Below are 7,113 nucleotides of genomic sequence, written 5' to 3'. Positions count from 1 at the left end.
CTGGACCAGCACCGGGGTACCGTCAGCTACCCACGACCCCCGCCGCAGGATTTAGAGACTGCTGGTGAGTGGAACACAGCTTCTGCTCCAATCTTTAAACAGTGACAACGATAACAACTAACCCCAGAGATTACCAGATGGCGAAAGGTAAACGTAATAATCTTACTAACAGAAACCAAGACCACTCACCATCATCAGAACCCAGCACCCCCACTTCGCCCAGTCCAGGGCACCCCAACAAACCGGAAAAGCTAGACACGGATTTAAAAGCATATCTCCTGATGATGATAGAGAACTTCAAGAAGGACTTTAATAACACACTTAAAGAAATGCAGGAGAACACTGCTAAACAGGCAGAAGACAATAAAGAGAAAGCACAAAAATCCCTTAAAGAATTGCAGGAGAACACTGCTAAAGAGTTACAAATCCTTAAAGAAAAACACGATAACATAATCAAACAGGTAGAAGTCCTTACAGAAAAACAGGAAAACACATCCAAACAGATGATGGAAATGAACAAAACCATACTAGACCTAAAAAGGGAAGTAGACACAATAAAGAAAACCCAAAATGAGGCAACACTGGAGATAGAAACCCTAGGAAAGAAATCTGGAACCATAGATAGGAGCATCAGCAAAAGAATACAAGAGATGGAAGAGAGAATCTCAGGTGCAGAAGATTCCATAGAGAACATCGGCACAACAATCAAGGAAAATGTAAAATGCAAAAAGATCCTAACTCAAAACATCCAAGAAATACAGGACACAATGAGAAGACCAAACCTACGGATAATAGGAGTGGATGAGAATGAAGATTTTCAACTCAAAGGACCAGCAAACATCTTCAACAAAATTATAGAAGAAAACTTCCCAAATCTAAAGAAAGAGATGCCCATGAACATACAAGAAGCCTACAGAACTCCAAATAGACTGGAACAGAAAAGAAATACCTCCCGACACATAATAATCAGAGCAACAAATGCTCTAAATAAAGATAGAATACTAAAAGCAGTAAGAGAAAAAGGCCAAGTAACATATAAAGGCAAGCCTATCAGAATTACACCAGATTTTTCACCAGAGACTATGAAAGCCAGAAGATCCTGGACGGATGTTATACAGACACTAAAAGAACACAAATTCCAGCCCAGGCTACTATACCCAGCCAAACTCTCAATTAACATAGATGGAGAAACCAAAGTATTCCACGACAAAACCAAATTCACACATTATCTCTCCACGAATCCAGCCCTTCAAAGGATAATAACAGAAAAAAAACAATATAAGGACAGGAACCACGCCCTAGAAACAACAAGAAGGTAATCCCTCAACAAACCTAAAAGAAGACAGCCACAAGAACAAAATGCCAACTTTAACAACAAAAATAACAGGAAACAACAATTACTTTTCCTTAATATCTCTTAATATCAATGGACTCAACTCCCCGATAAAAAGACATAGACTAACAAACTGGCTACACAAACAAGACCCAACATTTTGCTGCTTACATGAAACTCATCTCAGAGAAAAGGATAGACACTACCTCAGAATGAAAGGCTGGAAAACAATTTTCCAAGCAAATGGCATGAAGAAACAAGCTGGAGTAGCCATTCTAATATCCGATAAGATTGACTTCCAACCCAAAGTCATTAAAAAAGACAGGGAGGGACACTTCATACTCATCAAAGGTAAAATCCTCCAAGAGGAACTATCAATCCTGAATATCTATGCTCCAAATACAAAGGCAGCCACATTCATTAAAGAAACTTTAGTAAATCTCAAAGCACACATTGCACCTCATACAATAATAGTGGGAGACTTCAACACACCACTTTCACCAATGGACAGATCATGGAAACAGAAACTAAACAGGGACACAGTGAAACTAACAGAAGTTATGAATCAAATGGATCTGGCAGATATCTACAGAACATTCTATCCTAAAACAAAAGGATATACCTTCTTCTCAGCACCTCATGGTACCTTCTCCAAAATTGACCACATAATTGGTCACAAAGCAGGCCTCAACAGATATAAAAATATTGAAATTGTCCCATGCATCCTATCAGATCACCATGGACTAAGGCTGATCTTCAATAACAAAATAAATAATAGAAAGCCAACCTTCACGTGGAAACTGAACAACACTCTTCTCAATGATACCTTGGTCAAGGAAGGAATAAAGAAAGAAATTAAGGACTTTTTAGAGTTCAATGAAAATGAAGCCACAACATACCCAAACTTATGGGACGCAATGAAAGCATTTCTAAGAGGAAAACTCATAGCTCTGAGTGCCTCCAAAAGGAAACTAGAGAGAGCACACATTAGCAGCTTGACAACACACCTAAAAGCACTAGAACAAAAGGAAGCAAATTCACCCAAGAGGAGTAGACGGCAGGAAATAATCAAACTCAGGGGTGAAATCAACCAAGTGGAAACAAGAAAAACTATTCAAAGAATCAACCAATCAAGGAGCTGGTTCTTTGAGAAAATCAACAAGATAGATCAACCCTTAGCCAGACTCACTAGAGGGCACAGGGAAAGCATCCTAATTAACAAAATCAGAAATGAAAAAGGAGACATAACAACAGATCCTGAAGACATCCAAAACACCATCAGATCCTTCTACCAAAGGCTATACTCAACAAAACTGGAGAACCTGGATGAAATGGAGAAGTTCCTAGACAGATACCAGGTACCAAAGTTGAATCAAGATCAGGTTAATGATCTAAACAGCCCTATATCCCCCAAAGAAATAGAAGCAGTCATTAATAGGCTCCCAACTAAAAAAAGCCCAGGACCAGATGGGTTTAGTGCAGAGTTCTATCAGACCTTCAAAGAAGATCTAATCCCAGTTCTTCACAAACTATTCCACAAAATAGAAACAGAAGGTACTCTACCCAACTCATTCTATGAAGCCACAATTACTCTGATACCTAAACCACAAAAAGACCCAACAAAGATAGAAAACTTCAGACCAATATCCCTTATGAATATTGATGCAAAAATCCTCAATAAAGTTCTTGCTAACCGAATCCAAGAACACATCAAAACAATCATCCATCCTGACCAAGTAGGTTTCATCCCAGGGATGCAGGGATGGTTCAATATACGGAAATCCATCAACGTAATCCAGTATATAAACAAACTCAAAGACAAAAACCACATGGTCATCTCCTTAGATGCGGAAAAAGCATTTGACAAGATCCAACACCCATTCATGATAAAAGTCTTGGAAAGATCAGGAATTCAAGGCCCATACCTAAACATGATAAAAGCAATCTACAGCAAACCAGTAGCCAACATCAAAGTAAATGGTGAGAAGCTTGAAGCAATCCCTCTAAAATCAGGGACTAGACAAGGCTGTCCACTTTCTCCATACCTATTCAACATTGTACTTGAAGTCCTAGCCAGAGCAATTCGACAACAAAAGGAGATCAAAGGGATACAAATTGGAAAAGATGAAGTCAAAATATCACTTTTTGCAGATGATATGATAGTATATATAAGTGACCCTAAAAATTCCACCAGAGAACTCCTAAGCCTGATAAACAGCTTCGGTGAAGTAGCTGGATATAAAATTAACTCAAACAAATCAATGGCCTTTCTCTACACAAAGAATAAACAGGCTGAGAAAGAAATTAGGGAAACAACACCCTTCTCAATAGTCACAAATAATATAAAATATCTTGGCGTGACTCTAACTAAGGAAGTGAAAGATCTGTATAATAAAAACTTCAAGTCTCTGAAGAAAGAAATTATAGAAGATCTCAGAAGATGGAAAGATCTCCCATGCTCATGGATTGGCAGGATCAACATTGTAAAAATGGCTATCTTGCCAAAAGCAATCTACAGATTCAATGCAATCCCCATCAAAATTCCAAATCAATTCTTCAACGAATTAGAAAGTGCAATCTGCAAATTCATCTGGAATAACAAAAAACCTAGGATAGCAAAAACTCTCCTCAAGGATAAAAGAACCTCTGGTGGAATCACCATGCCGGACCTAAAGCTCTACTACAGAGCAATTGTGATAAAAACTGCATGGTACTGGTATAGTGACAGACAAATAGACCAATGGAATAGAATTGAAGACCCAGAAATGAACCCACACACCTATGGTCACTTGATCTTCGACAAGGGAGCTAAAAACATCCAGTGGAAGAAAGACAGCATTTTCAACAAATGGTGCTGGCACAACTGGTTGTTAACATGTCGAAGAATGCGAATCGATCCATTCCTATCTCCTTGTACTAAGGTCAAGTCTAAGTGGATCAAGGAACTTCACATAAAACCAGAGACACTGAAACTTATAGAGGAGAAAGTGGGGAAAAGCCTTGAAGATATGGGCACAGGGGAAAAATTCCTGAATAGAACAGTAATGGCTTGTGCTGTAAGATCGAGAATTGACAAGTGGGACCTCATGAAACTACAAAGCTTCTGCAAGGCTAAGGACACCATCAATAAGACAAAAAAACCACCAACAGATTGGGAAAGGATCTTCACCTATCCTAAATCAGATAAGGGACTAATATCCAATATATATAAAGAACTCAAAAAGGTGGACTCCAGAAAGTCAAATAACCCCATTAAAAAATGGGGCTCAGAACTGAACAAAGAATTCTCACCTGAGGAATACCGAATGGCAGAGAAGCACCTGAAAAAATGTTCAACATCCTTAATCATCAGGGAAATGCAAATCAAAACAACCCTGAGATTCCACCTCACACCAGTCAGAATGGCTAAGATCAAAAATTCATGTGACAGCAGATGCTGGCGAGGATGTGGAGAAAGAGGAACACTCCTCCATTATTGGTGGGATTGCAAGCTTGTACAACCACTCTGGAAATCAGTCTGGCGGTTTCTCAGAAAATTGGACATAGTACTACCGGAGGATCCAGCAATACCTCTCCTGGGCATATATCCAGAAGATGTCCCAACCGGTAAAAAGGACACATGCTCCACTATGTTCATAGCAGCCCTATTTATAATAGCCAGAAGCTGGAAAGAACCCAGATGTCCCTCAACAGAGGAATGGATACAGAAATTATGGTACATTTACACAATGGAGTACTACTCAGCTATTAAAAAGAATGAATTTATGAAATTCCTAGCCAAATGGATGGACCTGGAGGGCATCATCTTGAGTGAAGTAACACAATCACAAAAGAACTCACACAATATGTATTCATTGATAAGTGGATATTAGCCCAAAACTTAGGATACCCAAGATATAAGATACAATTTGATAAACGCATGAAACTCAAGAAGAATGAAGACCAAAGTGTGGACATTGTGCACCTTCTTAGAATTGGGAACAAAACTCCCAGGGAAGGAGTTACAGAGACAAAGTTCGTAGCTGTGATGAAAGGATGGACCATTTAGAGACTGCTGTATCCAGGGATCCGTCCCATAATCAGCTTCTAAACGCTGACACCATTGCATACACTAGCAAGATTTTGCTGAAAGGACCCAAATATAGCTGTCTCTTGTGAGACGATGCCGGGGCCTAGCAAACACAGGAGTGGATGTTCACAGTCAGCTATTGGATGTATCACAGGGCTCCCAATGGAGAAGCTAGAGAAAGTACCCAAGGAGCTAAAGGGATCTGCAACCCTATTGTTGGAACAACATGATGTACTAACCAGAACCCTGGAGCTCTTGTCTCTAGCTGCATATGTATCGAAAGATGGTCTAGTCGGCCATCAATGGAAAGAGAGGCCCATTGGACTTGCAAACTTTATATGCCCCAATATAGGGGAATGCCAGGGCCAAAAGAATGGGAATGGGTGGGTAGGGAAGTGGGGGGCGCTATGGGGGACTTTTGGGATAGTATTGGAAATGTAATTGAGGAAAATATGTAATAAAAATATATATATATATAAAAAAAAAAAAAAAGAAAAGCCACATGCTGGGATGTCCCTGGAAGGGAGATTAGCAGAACCACCTGTTTGCTCTTAGGGGCGGGGCGGAGAACCTGAGAATGTAGATTGACCTGCTTGAGAGAAGGAAGAATACTAAACAATGAGAGTGTAGTAATGTAAATTTTCTGTTTGGAGAAGTCAAGGTACTTTATTTAGATGCAAATTGTAAAGCTAAAGTTAATCTCTGGCCTCTTGTAGGGGAATTGGCTCAGAGGAAACAGTGTTTTTTGAGAGCTTCTACTCCCAGCTCAAGAGGAATTTTAGTCTTTAGAATGATACTTACGAGGAGAGACAGAATCTGTGTTTACCTGACGAATTAATCTCTCTGGTAGCCACCGTGCTTCATCTTTATCTCGTGAAAAAACACAAACCGAGCCTCTTCCCCAGATTAGAACTGGATCTGGACCCTTCCATTTATTAGTCAGGGCGTCCTTCCATTTTACCAATGCATAAGAATTAGAAGTAACTGGGTGCCAGTGGCGTTCCGCTGCAGACTGACCTTTAATGTCAGTTTGCAAAAAGTTTAGGACAAATAAGGTAAAGGCAAGGTGAGCCTTTGGTGACTTTGGGGGATATGCTCTGAATTAACTTTACTAGGTAATTTAGAATATAGGAATCTCTAATAATTGAACTGAATATTAGACCAGTCTAAGATTGAGTTAGAATGGCTGGTCACACTGAAGAAGAGTAAAAAATCATTATGTCTCTATTAAATGACTAATTTTACTAAGTCTGAATATACAGTCTCTGATGTACTATTGCCATAAAGTTAAAAGGCTAGAAGCTAGTCTAAACTGGAAAAATGACAAGCAAGGATGGATCTAAAACATGAATTTAATCTTTTAGTCCTTTTAATCAGGACACTGAGTTAACTTACCTGTCAGCTCAGCCAACGAATTACCAATATGCTTCTGTAGAGTTTTGTGGAGAGAACCTGTCTTTCCCTTTCCTAATAAGGTAGCTGTTTTAGGATCAATTTATAAGCCAATAAGTAGATCCTTTTAAGATACTAAAAAGCATTTATTAAATTTGACATTTTAATCTCAAATTTTGAAAATAAAGGTATGTTTTAAATAGTGTGCATGGAAATGCACTAAATAGTATATATGGGGATACAATTTCTCTCTTTTGTCTTTTAAGAGGTTAAAGTTTAAAATTTTACAATATCTAACCTTTTGAATTAATAACTTTTT

The sequence above is a fragment of the Mus caroli genome, unplaced genomic scaffold (genome assembly GCF_978045245.1).
Source record: "Mus caroli unplaced genomic scaffold, Mus_caroli_1 scaffold_8, whole genome shotgun sequence".
NCBI lineage: Eukaryota > Metazoa > Chordata > Mammalia > Rodentia > Muridae > Mus > Mus caroli.
Note: the sequence above shows the minus strand (reverse complement) of the source record.